General features: G+C 43.4%; 2 protein-coding genes across 20 annotated transcripts in view; one reads left to right on the top strand and one right to left on the bottom strand.

Annotated features, from left to right (window-relative positions):
* Positions 1 to 12,527, bottom strand: part of AACS (acetoacetyl-CoA synthetase) — a 415,323-nt gene extending 402,796 nt beyond the window's left edge. The window contains exon 1 of the mRNA XM_079957769.1: positions 12,518 to 12,527. The gene's annotated coding sequence lies outside the window, so the exon portion shown is untranslated. The remainder of the gene's footprint in view (positions 1 to 12,517) is intronic.
* The window catches only part of NCOR2 (nuclear receptor corepressor 2), a 352,014-nt gene that overhangs the window by 32,339 nt on the left and 292,017 nt on the right, over positions 1 to 27,658 (top strand). The window lies entirely within an intron of this gene.

Below are 27,658 nucleotides of genomic sequence, written 5' to 3'. Positions count from 1 at the left end.
GGCATATCCAGCTGATGGATTGTCCCAGAAGCAGGAGAGTTGTCATGTGGGGTGGGGGTGGTAGCTAGAAGCTGCCAAGGAAGTGGAGAAATTGAGATACCTTAATTGGCTAAGGCAAGGAGTGGAGAGGTTCAGCCTTCGTTGATTGAGCCTCTTGGCTTCTGCAGCTGTCCTCCTCTCCAGGTGAGTTTGATAAAAAGTATTCAAATTCTAACAATGCTATCGCTTGTGGATCAAATTGAGTCAAAGGATTCTTATCACATAACATCTATTAATTGACCTACCAATGCAATGATGAATGTGTTATCAACAACCACGATTGTGTGTGTGAGTTAGAATGGCATCTGTAAATAAGTACCACAATCTTTCCCCCTCCCCTGCATCTCATTTTGTTCTGGTCTCAGTGTTTACAAGTCTCCCCAGTCCCCAACTGTGTGTGTGACTTGCAACTCAGGATAACACTTAAGACAGTCCCGACCAAAGAAGTTTGGCAAACCAAGTTAATGGACTACGCTGAAATGGCTAAATTAACTGGAAAGCTCAAAAATGAAGAGGACAAGAAATTTTAAAAAGAATGGGAAATGTTTATTATGTACAGTCATACCTTGCGATGAGTACATTTCAGGTTAAGCCAGGGGGGGCCGGCCGCACCGGGCGCAACATCTGGGGATTAGGGTTAGGGAGCGCAAATCCACGGGTTAGGGGGCGCAAATTACTTGCCTTGCCCCGGGTGCTGACAACCCACGCTACACCACTGGGTTAAGCATTTTTGGGTTGCACTCTGCGGCGACCAGGAAGTAAATGGAGCACGTTACTTCTGGGTTTCACCACTCGCACATGCGCAGACGCTCAAAATGACGTCATGCGCGGAAGCGGCAAAACACAGCCCACAGACGCGCAGTCGTGTGTTACGTTTGCTTCCGGATGCGAACAGGGCTCTGGAACGGATCCCATTCTCATCCAGAGGTACCACTGTGCTTACAAACATATTATAAACAGGTTAAAACATTGACAGGGTTTTAAGAGCACTTGTAATTTTAGAAATAATGTAAGAAATTTGAGGTAGAAAAATAATTTGGAGTAGAAATGATAAGCGGTTGAAAAAGAAAATTAAGGAACTAGGGGAGGGGGGAGGGGAAGTCACGGGATTCGGAGAATCCCATTTCATGGATTTGATACTGTTTTATCTACAGTTTTCTTTGTTTGTTGTTGTTTGTTTTTACTTTTGTTATTTTTGTTTAAAAAACTAATAAAATATTTTTAATTTTTTTCCATTTTTTTCCATTTTATAACACAACTAAACAACACAAACAGAAAAACAAACAATACAAACAGATTCTTGTCTTATCCTTATTTTTTCTAAACATTGTTAGATGAGCTTCCCCAAGTCCCCCTATCTGATTTTCATTTTACCTCATCTTTAGCAGTTTACATATATCATAATTTTAACCATTTTTAAAAATCACGCTTACTTTTACCATAAAAATCTCCATCTTTTATCACTTACAAATAATACTATTTTAAAATACACTATCTTCTACTTCTAACCCTACAGCCTATATCCACTTCCAAAGCTATTCTAAGATTTAAATATTAACATATTTTTTTTCAAATATTCTTTAAACTTCTTCCAATCTTCTTCCACCCTCTCTTCTCTCTGGTCTTGGATTCTCCCAGTCAGTTTGGCAAGTTCCATATAGTCTTATCATCTTCATCTGCCATTCTTCGATAGTTGGTAAATCTTGTTTCTTCCAATTCTTCGCTAGTAATATTCTCGCAGCTTGTTGTGGCATACAGAAAAAAAGTAACACCCTTTTTGGGGATTTCACCCCCCCCCCCCACTATACCAGGTAAAAAGGCTTCTGGTTTCTTAATGAATGTGTTTTTCAACACTATTTCAGTTCCTTATAAATCCTTTCCCAGAAGTGTTTTACCTTGGGGCATGTCCACCACATGTGGTAAAAGGTTCCTTCTTTTTCCTTACATTTCCAGCATTTATTATCATGAATATGATATATTTTTGCTAACTTCACTGTTGTCAAGTACCATCTATCCATCATTTTCATCAGATTTTCTCTTAATACATCACATGCTGTAAATTTAATTCCTTTTTTCCACAATTTCTCCCAATCCAACATGAAGACTTTTGTTTTTGCTTCAACAAACCACCATAGCTAGCCCACTAGAAATTATTTGTCCATTTGTTCAAAAGTTAAATTTAATGAATCTATATCTTGCCTTTTAGAAAAGCATTTCTCACAGGGTGGCTGACTAAAACAAATTAATGATTGATAAAGTAACATAATTAAAACCAAAACATTCAACCTCAATATCATGCAATACATTTCAGGCAATGGCAAATATTAATGCTGCACAACCATTTGCACCATAAAATCACAGAGTAATAGCACAGTAACAGCAGTCCAATACAGTTATGAAAAGTCACCACTAACTAAGTTTTTATTGCCTGCTTTAAAAAGTGTCAGAGCACCTGCATGGCATACAGAATGTCTCAGGTTCAGTGATCTTCAGGTAGGACTGAGAATGTCGCCTGTCTGAAACCCTGGAAAGCCAATTCCAGTCGATGGAGTCAGTACTGAGCCATGTGGATCCGTGGTCTGACTTAAGAAAAGCAGATTACCATGTTTCCTAAATATCTGCAGGGCACAATTCAACCAAGTTTGACTCAGAGTAGACCCATTTGGTTCATTAATTTCAGTGGGTCTACTGTTGAGTAGTACTAGCATTAGGTACAACCCAGTTAATATAAGTTTTTTTTTTGCCTTCTGACTTAAATGATGAGCTAATAGATGACACAGCAGTGGGGACATTTTTGCCAGTGGCATCCGTAGGTCATGCCCTGCTGGGCTTTGTCTAGGCAGTTCACGGCTGCTGGCAGGTAAGCAAGCCCACAGCTAAAAAGTGGCCTCTGGAAAAGTGGCAGGGTGGAGAGCGAGGGGGCCTTGATTCCAGAGAGCGATTTCTGAGCTCAAACAGAGCAGCCTGAGTGAGATTGCAGCTGTTGACTCAGCTGCCAAAGGGAAATCTGGTGGGGTGGGGAGTTGGGGGAAACAGAGGAAAAAACAATCTTGAATTCTGTCAGGGGTAGCAGGAGGCCTGGCTTGAGGGAGATTATTGATTACTGGCTGATCTTGATTTTTCTTTCTGCCTTTTGATGTTTAAGGACGCAGAACATGGTGTGGCAGTGGAGGTGGGGAGGGCCCTTTGAACAAATGTGGTTCATAGACTGAGGTGGGAGACATCTGGATTGGACCACTTCATAGTGCAGAGGGGTGTGTTATTAACAATTGACAACCTACCTGAGAAACAAATAAACAGTAACAAAAAATCAATAATATATCCAGTTAAAGGCAGGGCATGTAAAACCTAAACATATTAAATAATAGCACCCAGTCATGACAACCATATGACAACCATGAAAAAAGCATATTTCTCTAGACAGCATGTATATCTGAAACTTGTTCATAGAATCATAAGAGTTGCAAGGGACCCTGAGAGTCATCTAGTCCAGCCCCCCTGCAGTGCAGGAATCTCAACTAAAGTATCCATGACCATCACCATCTCCTGAGGGAGTTAGTTCCACTGTCGTTCAGCTCTTACTGTCAGAAAGTTCTTCCTGATGTTTAGTCGGAATCTCCTTTCTTGTAACTTGAAGTGGGTCCTACCCTCCAGAGCAGGAGAAAACAAGCTTGCTCCATCTTCCATGTGACAGCCCTTGAGATATTTGAAGATGGCTATTATATCTTCTCTCAGTTACAACAGTGACCCCCTGGACCAGAGCACGCCAGGCCCTCCTGTCTTCCACTGCCTCCCGCAGTTTGGTCAAACTCATGCTGGTAGCTTTGAGAACACTGTCCCACCATCTCGTCCTCTGTCGTCCCCTTCTCCTTGGGCCCTCCATCTTTCCCAACATCAGGGTCTTTTCCAGGGAACCCTCTCTTCTCATGAGGTGGCCAAAGTCTTGGAGCCTCAGCTTCAGGATCTGTCCTTCCAGTGAGCACTCAGGCTAAACATACCAGCTCCCTATTAGGGCTGGGAATATATTGATATATCATCCAAAACCAGTTTCAAGACCATATCATGAAATTGGTTTCATATTTTTGACCTGGCAATATATTGCAAAACGTGTGTGAGTGTGCGTGTGGATGTGCAAAAATCACAGTATGGGGAAAACTCTGAAGCCAGCCAATGCCTCCATCCTTATTTCAGACCTTGTGATACATGATTACAGTGGTACCTTGGTTTACAAACTTAATCCATTCCAGAAGTCCGTTCTTAAACCGAAACCATTCTTAAAATGAGGCGCGCTTTCCCTAATGAGGCCTCCTGCCACTGGTGCCCTTCCACCGTTTGGATTCTGGTTCTTAGACCGAGGTAAAGTTTGCAAATTGGGACACTACTTCCGGTTTTGCAGAGTTCTTTTACGAAATAGTTCATAAACAGGGCTGTTCTTAAACCGAGGTACCACAGTTTATTGCAATGTTTAGCTGGTGATATATCGCAAAGATGAAAGCTTGATATCACCCAGCCCTATTTCTCATAAGGCTTGGTTTCTAGACCCTTGGTGATCTTGGATGCCCTCTTCTGCACATGTTCCAGCTTGTCAATGTGCTTCTTAATTGTGGCACCCAGAACTGGACACAATATTCCAGGTATGGTCTGACCAAGACAGACTAGAGCAGCACTTTTACTTCCCTTGACCTGGATACTATATTTCCGTTGATGCACCAAACCTCTGTTGTGTGTCATTATGTTACATATTTTTGTGTTTTTATATTGTAAACCGCCCTGTGATCTTTGGATGAGGGGTGGTGTATGAAATTAACTAACTAACCATCTATCTAACTAAATTATATAAAATAAAATCCCACCACACAATGTAGAAATGATCAGGATCATGCTGTCCCTTGGAGCCCTGTAACTTATGTGTTACATTTTATGCAAGGACTAAATGCCAATGATTTCTATACCCTTCGTCCGCCCTGCACACTTTGGGAAACGTTGCTTTAAAGCAGGGGTCAGCAAACTTTTTCAGCAGGGGGCCGGTCCACTGTTCCTCAGACCTTGGGGGGGGGCTGGACCATATTTTGGAAAGAAAGAAAAAAACGAATTCCTATGCCCCACAAATAACCCAGAGATGCATTTTAAATAAAAGGACACATTCCACTGATTCCCGGACCGTCCAAGGGCCATATTTAGAAGGCTATGGGGCTTGATCCGGCCCCCAGGCCTTAGTTTGCCTATCCATGCTTTAAAGTATGAATGAATACTAGCCATGATGACTGTGTTCTACTTCTGCTAACGGAGGCAATATTATACGTAATTATTTATATACTGCTTAATGCCAAGATGGCTTCTAAGGAGATGGCAAAGCATAAAAGAGGAGATAAAACATAAAACAAATTGTACAACATTGTCAAAATGAACAATAATTAAAGATAGACCATAGTTAAAGCACACAATAAAACAATCTTATTAAAATATCAATGTCCATTATTAAAATACGTAGTAAAACCAACCCCATTAAAACAGGAGATCATGGGAATGCTTGTGTCTCTGTGTGTGTCTTCAAAAGTTTTCCCCTCACCTCCTTTGGATTCTTTCAATGATGATGATGATGATGATGATGATAATAATAATAATGAAGAACTGTGAGGGGGGAGATTCCATCAGGCAAGGCCTCTTTCCACCTGCCTTGCCCCACCCTCCAGTCTGTGCTTCTTATTTTGTATTGTATTATGTTGTGCACTGTGGTTTGCTGTTGTTTTATTGATTGGAGTTTAGAAATTACTTATTGTAATTGTTGAGTGGATTTCTGTTTAATTTTGAAATGCTGATATTTAATATTATTCTATATTATTTTAATGAATGTTGAATGTTATTTTATTTGCATATTGCATATTGTATTATACATATTGTCTTATTTATATGATGTTAGCCGCTCTGAGCCTGGCTTTGGCTGGGGAGAGCGGGATACAAATAAAATTTATTATTATTATTATTATTATTATTATTATTATTATTATTATTAAATAACAACAACAACAACAACACCAATAATAATAATAATTTCTTTTGAGCACCTGCATGCTTGGAGAGTTCTTCGCCAAGCACAAGCACAGGAGATTCAAATCAGGATTGGTATGAAGATAGCTATTAATAAAACGATAACAACAACAACTTAATGGATATTGTGCTTTAGAATGGTCAAAGATCTTAAATTATCTTTGCATTACTACCACCAGCTAGCGCTCTCTCTCTCTCTCTCTCTCTCTCTCTCTCTCCCTCCCTCCCTCCCTCCCTCCCTCCCTCCCTCCCTCCCTCCCTCCTCCTCCTTTCCTGAGATTTGCCCAAGGTTTACCAAAGCCCATGGGGTTATTGCTGCTAGAAGGAGGTTTTACAAATCTTTCAGGACAAATAAACCATGGCATTGTGCTGCTTGTGAATGAATTTATTAATCCAAACTATCTTATACCGACTAACAAGCAGCAGAAACTAAATGGAAGAATGCTGAGGCATGTTTTCCTTCCCCATCTCCCAGATACATTTTTCACTCAGATGCTTCCGGGATTTAGTGCTGACATTCCAGATCTTGACAAGCAGTTTTCTTTTTTGGGGTCTGTGTGGGTGGGTGTATGTGTGTGTGTGTGTTTATACTTGTTAAAGCTTCTCCGTCTGCAGATGTGCATTAAAATGCCAAACAGTTTATTGGTAGCTCTTCAGACATTTAGTGTTCTTCATGCATTCTCTTTGCTATATTTATATGTCAAATCAAGGTGGGATGGGAATCCTATAGCCCCCCAGATGTTGGAGTGAATCTGTAGATCTGCTGAAGATTGGAGCCTTTGTAGTTAAAGTTTTACTGAAGAGAAATGCATGAACGACCCGGACCCTGCAATCATCCTCTGAGACATCTTTGTTTGCCTCTTTCATGAGGGGCCTGGAGGGAGGTAACATGAGAAGGGGCCTTTGTGGCTCCTTATACAGCTTTAGGCACCAGGCAAAAAATGTTCCTCTTCAACCAGGCCTTTGGCTGATTAACATACAATATCCTTTTAAATGTGTTTGTTGGAGAGTAATAATAATAATAATAATAATAATAATAATAATAATAATAATAATATATTTATACCCCGCCCATCTGGCTGGGTTTCCCCAGCCACTTGGGTGGCTCCCAACAGAACAACAACAACAATAGTGATAAAACATCAAACATTAAAAACTTTCTGAAAGTCAGATAGTTGTTTATTGCCTTGACATCTGATGGGAGGGCGTTCCACAGGGCGGGTGCTACTACCAAGAAGGCCCTCTGCCTGGTTCCCTATAGCTTCACTTCTCGCAGTGAAGGAAGGGCATTATCAGTTTGTTTCACCCCCCCCCCCTTTTTAAAGCATTTCTTATTGATTTTTTTTGACATAAAATACAATAAGAATCAAACTAGTCTACAGAACAAGAATATTTTTTAAAAAAGCAAAAGACAAAAGAGAAAGAAGAAGAAGAAAATTCTAAAAGGCCATTTACTATATTTATATAATATATATCCTGTCATTTATTTACATACAGCGAGGATATATATTTTGCTCTTCCTCTCCTTCGACCTCAGTTTTGCCCTTGCAGGACTCATCAGGGAGCAAAACTAGAGTTGGCTTTCTGTGCCTACCATTGGTTCTTGTTTCTGTCTGTCACTTCCTCTGCCAGTCCCAATGAACAGCAGCCACACGTGGTGGCCAGAATGGCTGGGGATGATGGGAATTGTAGTTTCACAACATCTGGAGGGCCCCATCCTTGCTCCGGGAGTAAACGGCCGAGGTGTGCAATGTGGCAGAATTGGGCTGGCTGGGCTGCCAGTCCCCTCTCCTTGCTGCACAGGCAGGCGGCACCTCCAAATATTTCCCTACTGGCTATCATGGTATTTAGTTACAAATATCTTGGCTCATCTGTCAAGTGATGTAATTCGTGCCTCTTCCAAGCTGTACTGTTGATAAGCAAATTAAATTGCTCCCTCCCTCCATTTATCCAGCAGCTGCCTGTTTTTCTCTTTTTAATTTTTATTTCCCTCCTGAGGGAAGCCAATTTTTTATTTTCAAATGAGACTCAAGAGGCGGAGATGAAGTTCTCTGGAGTCCTTGACATCTTTATGGATGGCAGGTTGTTCTTTTTCTCCTCTGCCGATGTAATTGTTGTTTTGGGCTTTGTCTAACGTTACAGTGGTACAGCGTGTTGCTCTCTATTTTTAGCCTGTTCTGTATAGGTAATTAAGTTGTCCTCTAGCGTTGTCCCTCTGTGCTGGCGGTGCTGATGACTCAATATTGTGCAAACCCTTCAACGCAGGGCCTCTCTTCTATTGATGCTAGGTTTTATTTCTGTGAAATGTGGCAAAAATTATGGTGGGGGGCGTGTGCATGTGCACACATTTATTTAACTTACGGTATTTGTTTCCAAAATGTTTCTAGACTACTTTTCACCCCCAAATGAGGAGATTTCAAAGTGGGCTATGTTAAAAATGAAAATTTTAAATGCAACTCCTTACTGCCAAAACTTCCTGTGGCTGTTATAGGGGTTGTTTGTTTTGCTTTTTATGGGATAAAGCATCTACATTAAAGTTTTAAAATATATTGTAAGCCAGTTTGTAGACCTTTGGATAACAAGAGACTATCAAATCTGGTAATAATCATAACAATTTCACCCCACTTATGGGTTAGTGTGTGTTTCCTCTCCTGGTGTGTTTGATGCACGCTCCCCTTTGTGGTTTTTTTTGTGATTTTTGTTTAGTTTAGTTTTTTGTTTTGTATTTTTGGTTTAAATGATTTGTATTGTTTAAAATTGTGATGTTTTATGTGAACTGCTCTGAGAACTTTGGGTGAAAGGCGGCAGTAAGTAAAAAACAAATGAATAAACAAATCCAACTTGACGGCCTGGTTTCCATGTCACAGTAAGCCCAAACTATGACTTTGCAATACTGTGCAAATATGCAGGCTTTGCTGCCCCCAGAGAGTTAGTGAGAAGGAGAGAGCTTAAGGATGAGTCACTGTTCTCGGGACTCCTCAGCCAAACCTTGGCTTCATCCAGTGCAGTGAGGGTGTGAGACAAACCACAGAGGAGCAAAGTGGTTGCAGGCTCCTCTCGGTGGGCGCCTGTGCATGTATGTGCATGGTTCTGGTAAGCCGTAGTTTGTTTAAGGCAGCATGTTAACCAGGCCAGTCATTCAGATTTTTTAAAAATGGACTGAGAGCAGCAGCAGCAACAACAATCAACAGAGTGTGGAAACTATTGGCTGGAAAGGTCAGAAGGGATGGGGTTGGATGTGGAGCCTGTGGAACTGTATGGTCTGTGCCCTTTGGGGTTTTTTGCAGTCAGAGAAGGCTTTGCTTCTCATAGAGGTCAATCTGGGCATGGAAGGTTTGAAGCAGGCCTCCCTCAGTTGGTCGTATCTGATTGGCGCTGATCTTAACTTGCTGTTATGTAATATATGCTGCACATGGTGGACAGCTGGGCGCGTCTTATGATTTATAGTGGGCTTGTCAGTCAGTGCACACTGGTGTAACAGTCTGTGGTGGCTGAAAATCTAGATGTCACTGGCACTGGGAACACTCCTTGCCCTTGTTGGTGGCTGTTCAAAATGGCAAACGCCACAGGGAAATCTTGGGAGTGTGTGGATTTTAAGTAATTTTATATCACCATATCATAAGATTTCAGGGCGGTATACGATGTTAAAACAGAAAGCACAACCACATTACAGTGACTAGTTAATAAAAAATACAAATTAAGCTGCTGCAAAGGCCTGTTGGCATAAGAAGGTCTTCAGGCGATGCAGCGGTTACTTCTGTGGGCCAAATTGTCCCTCCTTTCCTAATATGCATGTGCCTAATATCTTCATGAGGTGAGGGGGGAAAGTGTGTTATGGCAATAGTTCTGCCCCCTTCCCACACCACCATGCCTCCACAAACATATTGCCCCTGAGGTAATGAAGTCCTTGGTGTATAAGACATGCAGTTCCTCTCCTACTCCTTTCTTAACTTCTTTTTGCAGATCATACGTGATTCGAAAAAAACCTCCCCCTCACTTACTATGCAAGTAAACCCCAAACCATGTTGATAGTTTTTCTTTCTCTGTGTGAGTGCATTTTTTTTATTTGTAATGCTAATGAAAAGACCTAATATTCATATTCTCTCTCTCTCTCTCTCTCTCTCTCTCTCTCTAATTTATAAAAATTTGCAGGATTTAATTCCTCTGTGCATTGCAGTACTTCTTGCTGTTCAATTATGAATGGGCGGATTATTAAACATGAAAAGCAGCTGCTGTTTAGCATGGTTGCATAGAGGTAGTAAACATGACAGATAATGAGGCAGCTTCTAATTTAATAATGTGAGTGCATGGAGGGCTTTCTCATTCAGAAGGGGTTATAGTCACGCCATCCCCCTTTTTTGCTTTAGCTTATTATTATCAAAAATGTTTGGCTCATTTTTATATACCGTATTTTTTGCTCCACAAGACGCACTTTTTCCCACCTAAAAAGTAAGGGGAAATGTCTGTGCGTCTTATGGAGCAAATGCGTGGTCCCTGGAGCCGAATTGCCCAGGGGCGAAAAGCAGAGCATTCTCTTTTTTTTAGAAAGAGGGAAGTGGGTGTTGAAACAAAGCGGCTAAGCAGCTGATCGGCAAGAGATCGGAGGGAGATAAGGCACGCTAGCGATAAAGGAGGCTGCCTGGAAGCGGGGAGGTAGACAGTGAACTTGCAAGGAGAGGATACAGGAATACTAAAACAAGCAATGAGAAGAGAAATTAGAAGAAAAGGAGGAGCAAAAAACTGCTCCAGCTAAGGAAAAGACACTAAGGCAAACAAGAGGGAAGGGGGTGTTGCAAGGAAGCAGCTGATCGGCAGGCGATCGGGAGGGAGATAAGGGACGCTAGAGATAAAGGAGGCTGCCTGGGAGGGGGGAGGTAAAAGCCCATAGATCCTCAGGATTTTTGCATTGGGTCACCCCAGATTTACCATCAGATCACATGGCATGTCCATGGCTACAGCCTGCACCAAAAAAAAAAAAAAAAAAAAAAATCACGCACCCACTGTTGTGTGGGGCCACAATGGCGCAAAACACAGATCCACATGGATTCTCAGGATTTTTGCGTTGGGCTACCCCAAACTCACCGTCAAATCACATATCATGTCTGTGGCCACAGCATGTACCACAAAAATCATACATCCACTGTTTCGTTCAGAATATTTTTTTTCTTGTTTTCCTCCTCTAAAAACTAGTTGTGTCTTATGGTCAGGTGCATCCTATGGAGCGAAAAATACGGTGAATATATTATTTTAGCAAGGTTGTTTCCTAGTGCTATTCCTGTCTTGTTTAAAATAAAGGCTGTCAACCAATTAAATCCTTTTAATAATACATTAATCATTTACAGTGGTACCTCGGGTTACATACGCTTCAGGTTACATACGCTTCAGGTTACAGACTCTGCTAACCCAGAAGTAGTACCTCGGGTTAAGAACTTTGCTTCAGGATGAGAACATAAATTGTACAGCAGCGGGAGGCCCCATTAGCTGAAGTGGTGCTTCAGGTTAAGAACAGTTTCAGGTTAAGAACGGACCTCCGAAACAAATTAAGTACTTAACCCGAGGTACCACTGTAATTCATTTAATCAGTTCTGTACACTACCAGAACCTCAATATCTGTGCTTCTTTGAGATATTTTGACGATGGTGAGATATTGAAGATGAGAAGTAACTCATCTTTCAGTGCTCAATGAATTGTTATTTCAGCTATTTCAGTTAATGAAGCCCCAGGTGGCCAGCAACTTACACCCCAGAACAAATGCAGTAAAACTAAACAATATGAAAACTGACCAAATATAAAAGCTACAATAATTTATAAAATGACAATTCAGTAAGGGGAAATTAACAGTTCAGTAAACATAATATACAGTTCATACAAATTGGTTGATTTTGCACATCACATTAAGCCACATTTTGTTCCGCATACAGCACAGAGTCCCATGAACAAGCAGATAAGCTGTGACTTGTTTCTACAAAGCTTGACTTGCACATTTTGCAGCTGCTCTTCACTTGTGCCTCTGCAGTGTGTTGAGCATCTTGAGGTGGGATGACTAAACAGACCAGCTTTAAGCAAGGCTGTTCAGATCGCATGTAACATGAAGCCCTTGTTAAAATAAGCCATGGTCCTTAAGCCAAAAGCAACTGACTGCTGGTAAACAAACGATGGTTCCTGGCTGGGTATGTACTTTCATGCATGCTGCACTTTCGTTAAGTGAACCATGGCTTAGGATAGAATTTGCCAGGGTGGCACCCGTGGGCACCTGCGCATCTTCAGAAACTGTTCCTGCTTCCCACAGAGCCCCCTCCATCCCCCCAACCCCATTGGGCTTGTAGCCAGTGGAATAGATTGTGGTCTGTACTTGGTTGTGGTGTGTGTGGTGCTCATAACAGCCTCTCATGTTTGCAAATGAGCCCACAGGCCCAGAAAGGTTGGTAACCCCGGCTTGAGGCTCATAAGAGCACTAGCCAATTAAATAAAAACAGCCCTACAACACAACCATTGCAATAAATAAGGACCCAGCAATAATTAAACCAGACTATCAGAAGGTCCTCTTGAGCAGGCTGATGCAAGATGCCATGCTCCCAAACTTCCTCATTATCTAGCCTGCCTTCCTCCCCCCTGGCTTTCTCCAACCTGTTGCCCTGCAGATGCCCTGAGCTCATCAAAGAGGCAGGGCAAACAAGTTATGAATTAAGTGTGTCTGGAAAATTGTACAAGAAAGACGTAACAGTAATAGAAACTGCTCCCCTCCAATAAATAAACCTGGAATTCAGAAAGGGAGAGGGGGGCTGTTTTATAATCTCAGACTGTTGTGGGGAGGCGGGCTTGTTACGTGTCTGTGTTATCGTGTCCCAAATGGGGATATGTTTTCTGGAATGTAATCTACTTGCTTAATTTCAAGATGATAAAATGTGTAGCTTAACTAACTTTTTAATCTGCTCTACACATAGTCTATTTTCTTGTTTTCCAGTTGTGGCATAGGCTGTATTGATATTTAGTTGCTGGATATCATGTCTGCATAGTGTTTACAGGAAACTTGTAAGCACATGAAAGAGCTCAATGGGGTGTGGAACAAGAGATGGGAGGGAGGGAGTGTGAGATGTTGGAGGAGAATTCAGTGTTAGATATTGGACAAGATTTGTATGCACAAAAGCCCTAAAGGCAAGAAACAGTTTGTTTCCCCCTCTCTGAATTTGCATGAGAATCTGCATTTATATATACACCTCTACATATAAATTAGCCTGTTTTATTTGTTTATTTCCAGTATTTATATACCACTTTTCATCAGAAAGATGAAAAACAAAAACAAAACCATTTCTAAACAGCTTAATATTTCAGGTGCACACTATGTGCAGAATAAGAGCAGTCACCCAGAGGGTGATGCTTGGCGAGTGCTCCTTGGCCCAGCGGAGTCTTCGGTGTGGGCTTCCTCAGGGTTCAGTTCCATCCCCATTGCTGTTTAACATCTGCGTAGCGATGATCTTGGCGCACTTTCATATCGGGAGCTAAGGTGTCACACCCAAGCAGTCCTGAGCGACCTTTGCACACACAACACTCTTTGTGTTTAAGAGGATTTGTTGAACTACAATTATGGGCAGAGAATGGAAACTTAGGACAGTGTTGTCTTCTTGGTTGCTGGTTATTAAATTCGAATTTTAATGTGCCGCTGATCTCTTTCAAGGTGTACGATGCTTGCCTGACAGTTAATGTCTTGCAGAACTTCAGTACTCCCAGTAGTTTCTCCCATTGATGAATGGTGAATTGGCAGCTTTTTGCCTTCTTTAGGCAAGTGAAAATAAAAATTTGAAGTAATTGAACTGGAGTGGTGTTGCTAGATGGTGGGTTGGCAGGGGGCTGACTTAAATTTTGGGGGAAAGTTTCCCCTTTGGCAAAGCAGAAATTAATTTCTCTTCTCAAGCAGGTTTAACCACATAGTGCACTATTGATCTTGTTTTCGTTTCCATTCCCTGAGGCTTCTGTAGTAACCTATGCCCTACATTCCTGCCAGACCAGAGCAGGCAGAGGCTGCTCTTGTGCTTCAAAAAATGCATGCCAAATTGATGCAATTGTAAACTCTTCACTGGAGATAAAAATTATGCAACACTGGCACTGCTGTTTCCTAACATGAGCCAGCATGATGCAGAAAATAAGGCTGTGTGCACACATTAATGTCTTGAAATGCAGTGAAGTATTTTTGCTTCATTTCAATTCGAATTTGCACATTGTTACACACATCACTTGTCTTTGATGTGTTTCCATGTCTCCTCCTTTCTGTCCCCTGCTGAGAGGGGATGGAATGCATTAGCCTGATGCAAATATATTGCTTGCTTTACCTGCCCCTCCACACCCCCCAAATGTCTACTCATAAAGCTTTTCCTCCCTCAAACCTCACCCCCTAGAAATAATTATTTGTGTGGCTGTCATCACACTTCTGAGTAAGTGAAAGCATATGATACCAGCCTCAACACTGGAGCCCCATGCATGAAGAACTAAGTCTAATTAAATAGGGCTTACTCCCAAATAAGCAGAGATAGGCTTACCGCTTAAGGGGGCAGTCCTAACCCCATTTACCTGGGAGTGAGCTCAACGGAATTCTGTAGGACTCAAGTCTGAGTAGAAATGGATAGAATTGCTCTGTTAGTCTTCTAAGGTGCCAGGAAACCAAACTGTTGTCTGTACTACAAGGCAGTCCGAGAATGCTATTGAACTGGGATCTCTGTTTTTAATGTACCTGCTGATTTGCAAGACATCTTTGGGAAAGAAAGACTAAGGAGTAAACCCTACACAGATCTGGAGTGGGGTCCCTAAGATGATTGGATGGCACCTTCTGGCCACTCCTGCAGCCAAGCTGGTGCTTAACGTATTGCTCTGCTTTCCTTTGGACCACATCAACGAGAGGTCTTGACATCTGCGCAGGCCAGGACCTCCACATACACTGCCTAGGCTTGTGCCATGTAGAGGCCACTTCAGTGCTGCAAACACAGCAGAAACAAGACGAGAGGCAGCAGTTACGAGTTCCCAGTCTCTGCAAGCCACAGCAGGTGCTGTGATTCTCCAGCGGTATAACTTCATCTCCAGAGGCACACTCCATTGTCTCTCGAGACAGATGGATGCCAACAACAACTGTTTTTAATGGGAAAGCATGTTTTACAAACAGCTACACACACGAGAGAGACAGAGGTGATGAGAATATTGGAGCCCCCAAATAAAATCAAATGTGGAGGGGGATTCAAGGGACTGGCTCCAAGCAGGGGCCATCAGTCTTTTGAGGTGCTAGCAAGGATTCTAGAAAGGCAAATGATGCTCCTCAGCGATACTCCCCCACTGACATCAGACATGTAGGACAGCCCCTGTCATAGCCATGTTAAATGTACACATGTGGGCTTCACAATGAATTGAATATGACAACCATTCTCAAATTGACGTGTAGCTGGTATGGAAAAACATGAGAGCATAAAAGAGCCTTCTGGATCAGACCAATGACCCTTCTAGTCCAGCATCGTGTCCCCACAAACTGCATGAAAACACTTTTTTTTGTGATTCAAGGACCCACCACCCACTTGAGGATAAGAAAGACACATGGACGCAGTATATTAGGTTAATGGGCTAAAAAAGGCCACAACTTTATTGATTACAGCATGTGAGAGGTATTGGCTTAGGCATTGAATTAAACGACAGAGCTTGACTCCATCCCCTCAGGAAGGGGTGAGTCTACCAAGGGTTAACCACCAGTAGGAGGAGCCTGTTGATGCAAATACAACTGTAAGCTCCCCCTGATGTCACTGGGGGCCGTGCCATGGCCCTAGCCACTAGCAGGGCATCGGACAGGATCCATGACCGCCGGATTCCTTTAATGGAATACCCATAAAGTGGAGGGGTAGGTGATGGCCACACCCTGCCCTCCAATACACCAACAACATATTCCAATGCCTAACCGCTAATACCAAAAGTTGTGATGATTTGCTACCAGGTAGGCGAAAAACCAAGTGGCTGGTGCCAATTTGCCAGTTGGATAAAAATTCCTACCAGGCCCCTTGGACAACCAAGGCGACCAACCACAGGTCCATAGCAAGGTCAAGAACCAAGCAATGAACTAAAGGGAAAGGTGGGTGGGTGATCCGTTGAAACCCGGCAGCGCAGTGAGGTGTAAGCTCTGCCGTGGCCGCATTTGAGCGGCTGAACCCTGCCCCCAAGCCTCCCCTTGATTGGTTGGCTGCTCGGGGGCGTGGCAGCAGGGACAGCCAAGCAGGGGCCAGAACGCCCCCTGCAAAACGTGGGAAACGGCTCCTGCTCACAACTCCTCCCCTCTGGAAGGAGGAGAGGCTTTACAAGAATCTAAAGGGTATCTCTAAAGCGCTGCTGACGTCGCATGCATGCAGATGCCAAACCCACTGGTGGGAGCATAATGGACCTGGAGCAAATGGTAATTTGTACACAGCCTAGGATGTCTGGTTAGCAGTTTGATTTCCTTCCAGCTCCTTATTTTAGACAACCCATGATCAGTCCCCCTAAATTAGGTATTTGTAGCCAGTGTCTTGCAGTATTGCCCATTTCTTAGTCAAGGCCTGGTTCACATGTAATGCTGAGCATTGCTTAGCACAAACAAGCAGGCAGGTGCACAGAACTTTGCTCCCTGTTAGTCCTAGAGCTGCAAACCATGAGTGGTAAGCCAAGGACAACATTTAGTTGTGGCGAAGTTTTGTTCTTGGCTTATCACTCATGGTTTGTTAGGTTTGGGGAAACAAACCATGAACTCTTATCACTAAGTCAAATCACTTGGTCCCTCAGTTCTGTCAGGATCTGGCATGGTTTGGCAGTCCCAGACAGAAGAAGGGGAGGACAAAGGAGAAGAAATAGAAGGTGTGGGGGCTTGAAGGCTGGTACCCAGAGGTGATGGAGGGAGGTGCTTTTGCTCTCCCCACCATCCCTCCTGTGTTGTGCAGAGAGGCATTGGGGAGTGGGAAGGACTTTGACCAGCCAGTGTGAGGGGATTAGCCTGAATAAAGAGCTTTTCCTTACTTTCAGGGAAGAGCCCTGTGTTTTGTGACATCAGCAAGACCAGAGGAGGACTGAAGCAGTTGCAGTTTTTGCTCTGTGCCCCTGCTTGTTCATGCTTAGCCATTCTTTTGGTGCAGTATTATTTACAAACCCGGCTTTTAAGTATTTTATTTTTTTAGCTTGTTAACAATCCTGGCTTCTACTTGCTTGCCATCATAGCAGACCACCAGAGTGATGTAAAAGTGCTTTTTTTGCATGTTGATGCATACATTTTCCACTGAGGTCATCCGTCATGTTTTAAAAGGGGATGTCCTCTTCATCCTGGAGAAGAGTGACTAGTGGGGTGCCACAGGGTTCTGTCTTGGGCCCGGTCTTATTCAACATCTTTATCAACGACTTGGATGATGGACTCAAGGGCATCCTGATCAAATTTGCAGATGACACCAAACTGGGAGGGGTGGCTAACACCCCAGAGGACAGGACCACACTTCAAAACGACCTTGACAGATTAGAGAACTGGGCCAAAACAAACAAGATGAATTTTAATAGGGAGAAATGTAAAGTATTGCACTTGGGCAAAAAAAATGAGAGGCACAAATACAAGATGGGTGACACCTGGCTTGAGAGCAGTACATGTGAAAAGGATCTAGGAGTCTTGGTTGACCACAAACTTGACATGAGCCAACAGTGTGACGCGGCAGCTAAAAAAGCCAATGCAATTCTGGGCTGCATCAATAGGAGCATTGCATCTAGATCAAGGGAAGTAATAGTGCCACTGTATTCTGCTCTGGTCAGACCTCACCTGGAGTACTGTGTCCAGTTCTGGGCACCACAGTTCAAGAAGGACACGGACAAACTGGAACGTGTCCAGAGGAGGGCAACCAAAATGGTCAAAGGCCTGGAAACGATGCCTTATGAAGAACGGCTAAGGGAGCTGGGCATGTTTAGCCTGGAGAAGAGGAGGTTAAGGGGTGATATGATAGCCATGTTCAAATATATAAAAGGATGTCACATAGAGGAGGGAGAAAGGTTGTTTTCTGCTGCTCCAGAGAAGCGGACACGGAGCAATGGATCCAAACTACAAGAAAGAAGATTCCACCTAAACATTAGGAAGAACTTCCTGACAGTAAGAGCTGTTTGACAGTGGAATTTGCTGCCAAGGAGTGTGGTGGAGTCTCCTTCTTTGGAGGTCTTTAAGCAGAGGCTTGACAACCATATGTCAGGAGTGCTCTGATGGTGTTTCCTGCTTGGCAGGGGGTTGGACTCGATGGCCCTTGTGGTCTCTTCCAACTCTATGATTCTATGATTCTAAAAAGAGGAGGGGGGTGGTGTACTTTCATTTTTAAAAAGCAACAAATGTTGAAGAGTAAGAACACCTTTTCTCTGAACTTATTTGGGCTGTCTGTTGACTGCAAAGTTTCACCAACTTGATTGATTAGCTTAAATCTTTTTTAAAAAACAAACAAACCTATTTTTGATAGATTTGAAAGATGCACTTGATTCTTTGGGTGTGCGTATTCTTTACCTTGCTCATTTTTCTTAGTATTGCTGCTAATTTTATTGTCTTTTTGGGTGTCAAATCTCTGAGGTTTTTGTCTACAGTCAAGCAATATATAAATTTTATGAAATAAGTAATTTTTAAAAAAATACAATTTTTAAACATCAGTTGAGAACGCACCAAGCAACAGAATGAAAACTGTATTCTGCTGGTTTGCAGTGTTTGCCTTATGCCTGGTTGCTTGGAGCGACACTTTACCCTCCATTGGTGACTAGGTGAGAAACTGTTGATATACTTGCATAAATTATCTGATCAACATGGAGTTGTTCAGAATTGGCACTGCTTTGGCAAGCTTGCAGCTGCAATGCTGTGACAGAAGAAAAGGAGCGTTTATGTGGTTCTCCTCTTCTTCTCACTGCCCCCTTCTTCATTCCAGTTGTCATATTGCATTTGTGAAGGAAGCTCTGATCAGAAACAGAGCTTTACTGCATCCCAGTGCCTCTGGCTCTGGGGCAGGTGGCAGCCCCCCAAAATAGGGACTGCTGTGTTTACAAGGATGCAAATCCGTCTAGACGGGACTGTCTGCAAACTCTCTCTCTCCTGCCGGTTTCAAGCCCTCCCTGGGTTCTGCTTGTTACGGTTGGAAGATCTGTTTAAAAACAGAGTAACCTGACGGTGAAAATGTCCAGCTGTTAGGGAGAAGAGAGTGAAGGGGGCAGCTTTGGAAGTGCAGCCCAGTGGCAAATTTCCCTGCCATGCTTACTGATTTGAAAGTGATTTGAGCTGATGTTTAAGGCTGTTTTCTGCACCTCCCCATCCCTGTGGCCTCAGTGTGCGTCTCTTCCAAGAGCCTTCTCCATCCTGGTGTCCTCCATATGTTGTTGGATCACAATTCCCATCACTTCTTAGACCTTTGGTCTATGGGAGTTTTGGCCAAACAACAACTGGAGAACACCAGGTTGAGGAAAGCTGCCTCAGAGTGCGTAGGCCTCAAGAGTACCTTTCAGTTGGCCCCAAGCATAGGGTGGCCTTGGAGGTCCAGTCTTTGGCTTCCTTGGTAGCCAAGCTGAGAATTGTGGTTGCTCGTAACCTGTTGGCTTTTGTCACCGGGGCGAACAAAGGCTAACTGACACCTGGGGCGGGGCAAACTGCACATGCGTTGCGCCGCTACGTACAACACATGCATGGCGTCACTACGTAGGGCACACATGCGGCATCGCTACATATAGCGCATGTGTGCGACACCGTGCATGCGTTATACGTAGTGGTTTGCTGCCGGCGCTGCCCAAGCACCATATGGAAGGTGGCAGGATCCTCTGCTTGCAGCGGAGGGATCCCACTGCCGTCCGTACGGCGCTTGAGCAGCACCGGTGGCAAACCACTACGTACAGCGCATGTGCGATGTCACTATGTACAGCGCATGTGTGTGACACTGCACATACATTGTATGTAGCGGTTTGCCGCCTGCGCCGCTCACATGCCGGACGAATGGTGCCAAGCAGGTGAGCTGCAGCCCCTCCCCGTTGCCTGCGCACGATGAGCAGAGAGGCTCACATATTTTCTCCAGCCGTAATAGGCAGCTAATGTTTGTGGTTGGCACCAGCTGTACTTCTCCCAGTGTCCTCTGGCATGCAGAGAATACTCGGCTGGGTGTGGTGGAAGGAACCTCAAATCTGACATTGTGTTGCATTCTGAAGGCATACTGATGTGACTGTTTCTGAGCTCTTCTGAAGCCTAAGTTTGAAGTTGAGGATAAGTCCAAACTCAGGAGCAAAATTGGTGAGAGTTCATTCTCCATACTCTGCCATACCTTGCAAAGTGCTTCGGATAATATTTTTGCGTTAAATTCTAGGTATGGAACAAACATGTTTGTTTGTATTTCCTGCACAGAAATGGCACAAAGAAGTGAGACAAATAGTTTTATTAAGATATGCAACACATTTTCTTTTTTAAGGGGAGAAGCTAGAGAAGCCAATTTAAATTCCCTCACATTTAGCTAGGTTTTTCTCTTTTTGTTCCCTAAATTCTAAATGGGAAAAGAGGAGCATAGGTTTGCTTGCTTGCTTGCTTTTATGTAATAAAAAATCAAAGCTGGAATAAATTCTAGCAACCTCATTTGTGGGGACAAACTGCTGGCCTTCACAACACAAATTGCTAAGTGATTTCTATGGGGATGTGCTGTGGCTACAGAGGATCCTGGTACATAGTTAGATCATTGTTCCATGTAACCCAGTATAGTCTACACTGACCGGCAGAAGCTTTCCAGAGTTTCAGGCAGAGGTCTCTCGAGATGCCAGGGATTGAACCTGCAACCCTTCTGCGTGCAAAACAGGATCCCCATTTTGGAGCTGTGGCCCTTTCCTAAACCAGCATCTCTTCCTATGTTTCGACTGCACACTGACTTAATGGAATCGCACCAGGAATTGAGTCAGGTCTCTGGTCTGTTTAGCCAAGTATTATCTACTCTGAATGGCAGCAGCTCTTCGGGGCCTTTGGCTGAGATCTTTCCTGTCACCTGGCACCTGATACTTTCAGCTGGAGATGGCAGGAGTTAAGTCTGGGATCTTCCGCATGCAAAGCATGTTCTCTTCTCTTGCGTTGCAGCCATCCCCCTGGACTAGCACTGCTGCTAATAGTCTATAAATATTTGACTGGCAAATACCAAGGAGTCGGAATTGTGTATAGCAGTAGAAGGATGAAGAGCCAGAAGTAATAGGATGGAATTACTGAAAGGAATTTCTTAACTGGCTTATCCTGGTTATTTATAGCACATTTGCTGCTGTGGTGTGCCTGGGTGCTGTGTATTTATCATGAATATGGGGCAAATATCCCCTGTTGTAAGAAGCAGAGGGAGGGGAGCTGTTTGTATAATTCGTTTTTGAGGATTCATGTTTCCAGTCAATCTAGGACCGGGGTGAGAAACCTGCGGCCCTCCAGATGTTGCTGGACTAAAACTCCCATCATCCCTGAAGCTTGAACATGCTGGTTGGGGCTGATGTGAGCTTGGGAGTTCAGCAACCTCTGGGTCCCCATCCCTAATTGAGGGAATGTTCACACTTGAAATACAAATTGGCTTGGGAGCAGTTTTAATGGCCACAGCCTCCTCCTGAAAATATTGGGATTGACTGACTTATTTTTAAAAGCTTGTTGCAACACACAAACATGACTCATGGATTTTGGGGTGGAAGTCATGAAGCATTTTTAAATTTTGCATTGTGGATGGACTTCCCCACCCCCACTATGAGGACTGAACTGCATTTGCAGAATGTAGTGTTTTTGTCAGAACTGCATCTGCGTTGTTGTAACTAAGCAAACGCTGAGAAAAGCTAAATGAGGCCTGTTGACTGGTGGAAGTGAGAGCCTTTTAGCCTGGGACTGGTGTGGAAGTCATGTTTTTGTTTTCTGGCTTTATGGGTCCTGCAGATGTAAGAAAGTGACCTCGTATATTCACACTCCTATCTGATGGCAAATGGTACCATCAACATTCTTTCCTGACTTACTGACCTCTGAACTGGGGGGAGGAACATTCTGAGCGGCCATTTTGAGTGTGCATGGCCACCTTAAAGTTAGATCATATAGAAAATGCACAATACAGTGGTGCCCCGCAAGACGAATGCCTCACAAGACGAAAAACCCGCTAGACGAAAGGCTTTTCCGTTTTGGAGGTGCTTCGCAAGACGAATTTCCCTATGGGCTTGCTTCACAAGACGAAAATGTCTTGCGAGTTTTTCCGACTTCCCCCCCTTCCCCCCCTTTTCTAAGCCGCTAAGCCGCTTATCTGCTAAGCCGCTAAAAGCCGCTAAGCCGCTAATAGCGCTAAGCCGCTAAGCCGCTAATGGGCTTGCTTTGCAAGACGAAAAAACCGCTAGAGGAAGAGACTTGTGTAACGGATTCTTTTCATCTTGCGAGGCACTACTGTATCACCTTCCCAAGTCATATTTTTGGATCTCATAATAAAGGAATAGCTGCAATATAATTATACCAACCGCTGGTCTGTTTGGTTTGATATCTCTATTGGCATTCTATTTGTTTTGTGTAATATAGAATATTCTTTGAAGCTTGGATGAGCAAAATCTATATGTGTGTTCTAATGCTACTTCTTGTTTTAATTTTGAAACATATGCACCAGTATTTCCAGGGAAGATAAAAAGTGACGTGTAATGGAACATAAACCTCGAGCTCTGCAATTCTATAGTGAAATATGCTAAGTGCTTTTAATGACATAATTGTCAGGCAAGGACAGGCAGGTACCTTGAGACTGTCTGGGAACCAGAAGCCTGGAGACAGCAGGAAGAGGATGAAAATGGCCTCTTCCAGCTGTGAGTTGCTCAGACAGAAAGAAGTAAGCAGAGATGTCAGCCTTCCTAATTCTTGGGTAGCGTTGGATTAGTCCGCCTGTATCACCTAACTTTGTAGACCCAGGAGCATCATGGAATGGAAATCCAATCTGAAATGGCTTGCAGTTAGCAGCCCCAGTGCAGGTGAGAGCCAGTGCCTGAGCTTCGGCAATGTTTGTGAATAGTTCCCCATTTAAGTTGGACCACCAATATAGCTCCTACATCCATTTTTAAAGGGAGTGACACAGAATCCATTGCTGTGCAATATCTGAAGCAAGGCCTTTGGACCATGTGCTTTTAGGAGTATGTGCAAATTACGTGGAGGTCAGCAGAGCACAGGAAAGAACCGTGCATATGATATGTCAACTGCTTTTCCCACCACAGTGCCAAGAATAGTCTATTGCCCTATGAAAGAAACAGAGAGAGAGAGAGAGAGAGAGAGAGAGAGAGAGAGAGAAAAGAGTCTTTGGCAGAGCAGAGAGTGCTTTTCAGGCTGGATAGCTTAGTTGGTAGAGCATCAGACTTTTAAACCCAGGGTTGTGGGTTTGAACCCCACATTGGACGAAAGATTTCTGCATTGCAGGGGATTGGACTAGCTGACCCTCATGGACCCTTCCAACACTACAATTTAATGATTCAATATTCCTTTACTGCAAGAAAGTTGGGCCTTGTCTTTGACATCAATTTCACCAGTGGAGAGAATGCAGAATAAAGAAAATAATCAAATCTAGCATGCAAAGGGCCACTTTATCTAAATTACATAATTCGGTATTTGAACAATTGGTATTAATAATTGTATTATAAATTGGTATTGTTATGATGAGGCTATTATTGGATTGTAATTGAAAACTAATAAATATTATTTTTAAAAAATTGCTTACTTGGACCAAACTTTCTATATTAGATTGCTGTAACATGAGGCAGTTCCTTGTGCTTGGTTCAGAAGCTGCATATAGATTTAAGGGTGGTACATCTAGCCTAGGCTTCCTCAGCCTCGGCCCTTCAGATGTTTTGAGACTACAATTCCCATCATCCCTGATCACTGGTCCTGCTAGCTAGGGATCATGGGAGTTGTAGGCCAAAAACATCTGGAGGAAGCTTGATCTAGCCACACAAACATTGCACTGCTGCTTAGGGATCTGCACTGGCTGCCTGTTTGCTACTCACCCAAGCACAATGTTTTATTTATTGACATATAAAGCACAACTTGGGACCTGGATACCTTCACTATTACAAGCCGAATCAACCTTTACGATAATAAACCTCTGGGAAATGGGCCTTTTCAGATGTAGCACTGGCCCCCTCGAACGCTGACCCAAGAAGAGATCTGTCTGTGGGATGCTTCAGATGTCTCCTAAAAACACATGTTTTGGATGCTTGGTGGTGTTACCCTGTCCAGTTGCTGACTTGCTATCATAAGTGATGAAGTTTTTACAATTTATTTATGGCACAATAATTTTCATCTATATTATTTTATTGTGTTTACTGTATTTTGAATTCATAATATATTTAAGCTGCTTTGGGATTTTGGCCGAAAAGGTTAAGTGGTTTTAAGTTTGCCAAATAAGAAAGAGGAATGTGTGCCTGCTAATGTGGCTGATCAGCTGAAACTGCAGATAAATGGCGACCACTGCTTGAGAGGGCTGATTGTGTTCATTCTGTGCTGGATGGAGAGGATACTGTGGCACAGTCATGGGGAAGGTGTGAGAGTAAATCCTATGATGGGGGGGGGGAGGTGGGACAGGATGGTAGAATGTTAATGTTGTTCCCCCCTGTCCTTTCCTCCAAGGCTCTCTTCTTCCCACCTCCACAGTTCTATCATCACAGCACCCCTGTGAGGTAGGTCAGACTAAGAGATGGTCAGTGACCCTTTGAGCTTCACAGCGGTGTCTTACTTGTGCAACATTCTGTGCACTGCTGCACGCTGTCTGTATGTGTTTACCTGCAAGTGTGGTGGTCAGAGAAATTGCCCCTTTGAATACTTTCACTTCCTTTTACACTCAAGTTTATTGCTGTTGTGATTGCAGATTCAGAAGTACTGTACATAGGTCTGGCATAAGCTTTAAAAAGAAAAGGTGGAAAAGGATGGGCCAGATTTCAAAGGACCAGGTTAGGCACAGCCCTTACTTTCTTTCCGAATGATTTGTGGAAGCCAAATAAATATGTGGCAGTAGGGTTTTGTTTTTGTTTTTTTGAAAAAGGTTGCATAATGATTAAATAGGCTGCAGAGTGCACCTTGTTACAGCGTTGTCCAGGTACAGAATTGTTCTTGTCGTTGTTCTCCTCCTTGTTCTCCCCCTCCTCCCAGGCCTGCGTGTAAGGAGACTAAGAATTGGCAAGTTGCATCCTGAAAGCATTGTTGCCTGTTTTTGTATTCATTGTCTGTCAATGCTTTTGTCCTGGATTGTCTTTTGGAAGGCTCTTGGGGGATGACTGAAATACAGCTGGCTTTCTTTAGAGCACAGCAAAGGCAAACAGTGAAAAACTGCCTTTCCTGGAGCCAGGAAGCTGGAGTTATTGTAAGGCACATAGCAGCCTGTTCTTTTTAATAAGGTAAAAAGGAAGAAATATAGGGTGGTGGGTGGGTGGGTGATGCTTGTTCTTTGGGAGCAAGGGGGAAAATGTACAAGAAGAGAAAAAAGGTACTCAAGGTGAACAGAAAGGCTTCAGTAGGCCTCTTTTTAAACACATAAAAAGCACTGCTATTTCAGTAACAGTTTAAAAAACAACAAACAAAAAGGGATCTGCTGAAACACAACCCTGATTGTCAGTGAAATAAGTGGAAGATCTGTGTCTTGGTAGCAGAACAGTTGCTTTGAACCAGGGACCTTCTGCGTGCCATCCCTGGCATCTCCAGGTAGAACAGAGCGTGTCCTCTGCCTGAAACTCTGGAGGGCTACTGCCAGTCAGTGTAGGCAGTACTGAGTTGGATGGACCAGGGGTCTGACTTGGTAGGATGTACCTTCCTATGTTGCCCTAACTCCTGAGAAGAGTGGGAAGAAAGAAAACAGGTCCCAGAGCTTCCCTAATGAATTGTCTGAAAGGCTTGGTGAAGGCCTGATGCTTTGCAGGGTTAGGTGCTCCAAAGCGCTTGATTCCATGAGTTTAGGTGCCCCTGACTCTGCATAGCACCAGGCTGTTAGAATCCTTCTCAGACATTTCAATACTGGGGAGGCCTAGGCCCGTCCTCCTGAAATCTGAGGTGCATCAAGGAAACCTAATGGGGGCTCCTAATTTGTAAGGGTGACCTTCCTTCTCTAGGTCTGCTGCCTCCCACCATGGTTGGCCATTATTGCTGGTCTCCCTGCTGCCTTGTGGCCATTGTTGTTGTGCCTTCTGTTGGCCTTCTAGCCCTGACTACACAGGTTTCATAAAGGTTGCCACATCTTAAGAAGCCCAAACAGACAGCAGTGACTGGTAGTTTTGACTGAGGGAGCACTGAAGTGTCTAATAAATTAACAGACTCGCTCAAGGGGCTGTCAAGGTGTAGCATTATTCCAGGAGCCAGCCTCCTTGATCATAAGGTTAAGAAAAGTTGATGGATAAATTAATACAGCTGACAGGTACAACTTTGGGCTCGGCCACACTTCTGCTTGTGCCATGCTTCGAAAGCATGGGTCCGAGTTGTTTCTCCCTTGCCTCGCTCCTTTTGAAGGGAAAACACACTCTTTAGCGGTAGATCAGAACAAATGGCAGGGTAGGGAAAACCTGAATTGCCATTTGCTCCTACTGAATGCTAAAGTGGTTTTGGGGGGCTGGGAGCAGTGGGACAAGAAGTGTGAATAGGCCCTCCGTGGTCAAATCTAAGCTGCATTAAATTTCGGAGGCCCCTCTTGTGCTCCCTTTGAGCCCTTGTTGTCACATGTCTAAGCCACAAGAATATATCAACTAGAGCAACTTCTGACAGAGGCATTTTGTTGCCAGTGGCAATTCCGCTTCATTTTATCATTCTGAATTTCTTTTCTGTTACCACTTCAGGATTTTGTTTTTCTTTTTAAAAAATACAACTAGGCTTTATTTTTGGCCACTGTGCACAGAATATAAACTTCTTAGTTCTATTTTTAGTCCTTTTTAGTAAGGCTAAATTGGGTGCACTGATGCCTCACAGACCAGATATTGAAGTGAAATGGCTTTGACGTCTCCAGCCAATTTTCCATCTCCGTGAAACGTGTTTATCCATCTTTGTCATAGCTTTTATCTTATAAGGGCTTGTTGTCATGTTTCCAGTGAAGGATGAAATGCGTTGAAAACCACGGTGTGGTCCTTTTTCTTTTGGTATTTGGGTATCGGAAGTATGCGGTTCAGTGACGATGTTCTTTTCAGCTTAGGAGTCAATGTGGAGCGGTGAATACAGTGAGCATCCTAAATGCACGTGTTCAGGTTCAACAGCTGAGGCTATGAACAGGTGACAGAGCAGTGCCTGAGTGTGAGCTGACCTGAAAACCATGTGCAACACTTGAATCTGCTACTTCAGGCCATGCCAGGCTCCACGTAGTATAGTGTTGTCAACTGTGAATAAAAATGTAAAAGTTCTGGAAATTTTGACCCAATGGGGGCAGGAAGGACAGATATTTTTGGGTGTGTGGGTGTGTGTGTGTGAGAGAGAGAGAGAGAGAGAGAGAGAGAGAGAGAGAGAGAGAGAATATACATTTTTAACACCCTTTACAGATTGAAAGTCACTTTGTTATTTTAGGAACATGAAATGTATTACGTATAATGTGGTTTGCCATTAAATGAAGCATTC

This window comes from Podarcis cretensis, assembly GCF_951804945.1.
Source record: "Podarcis cretensis genome assembly, chromosome: 16".
Classification (NCBI taxonomy): Eukaryota; Metazoa; Chordata; class Lepidosauria; order Squamata; family Lacertidae; genus Podarcis; species Podarcis cretensis.
Note: the sequence above shows the minus strand (reverse complement) of the source record. Positions and strands in the feature narration are given on the sequence as shown.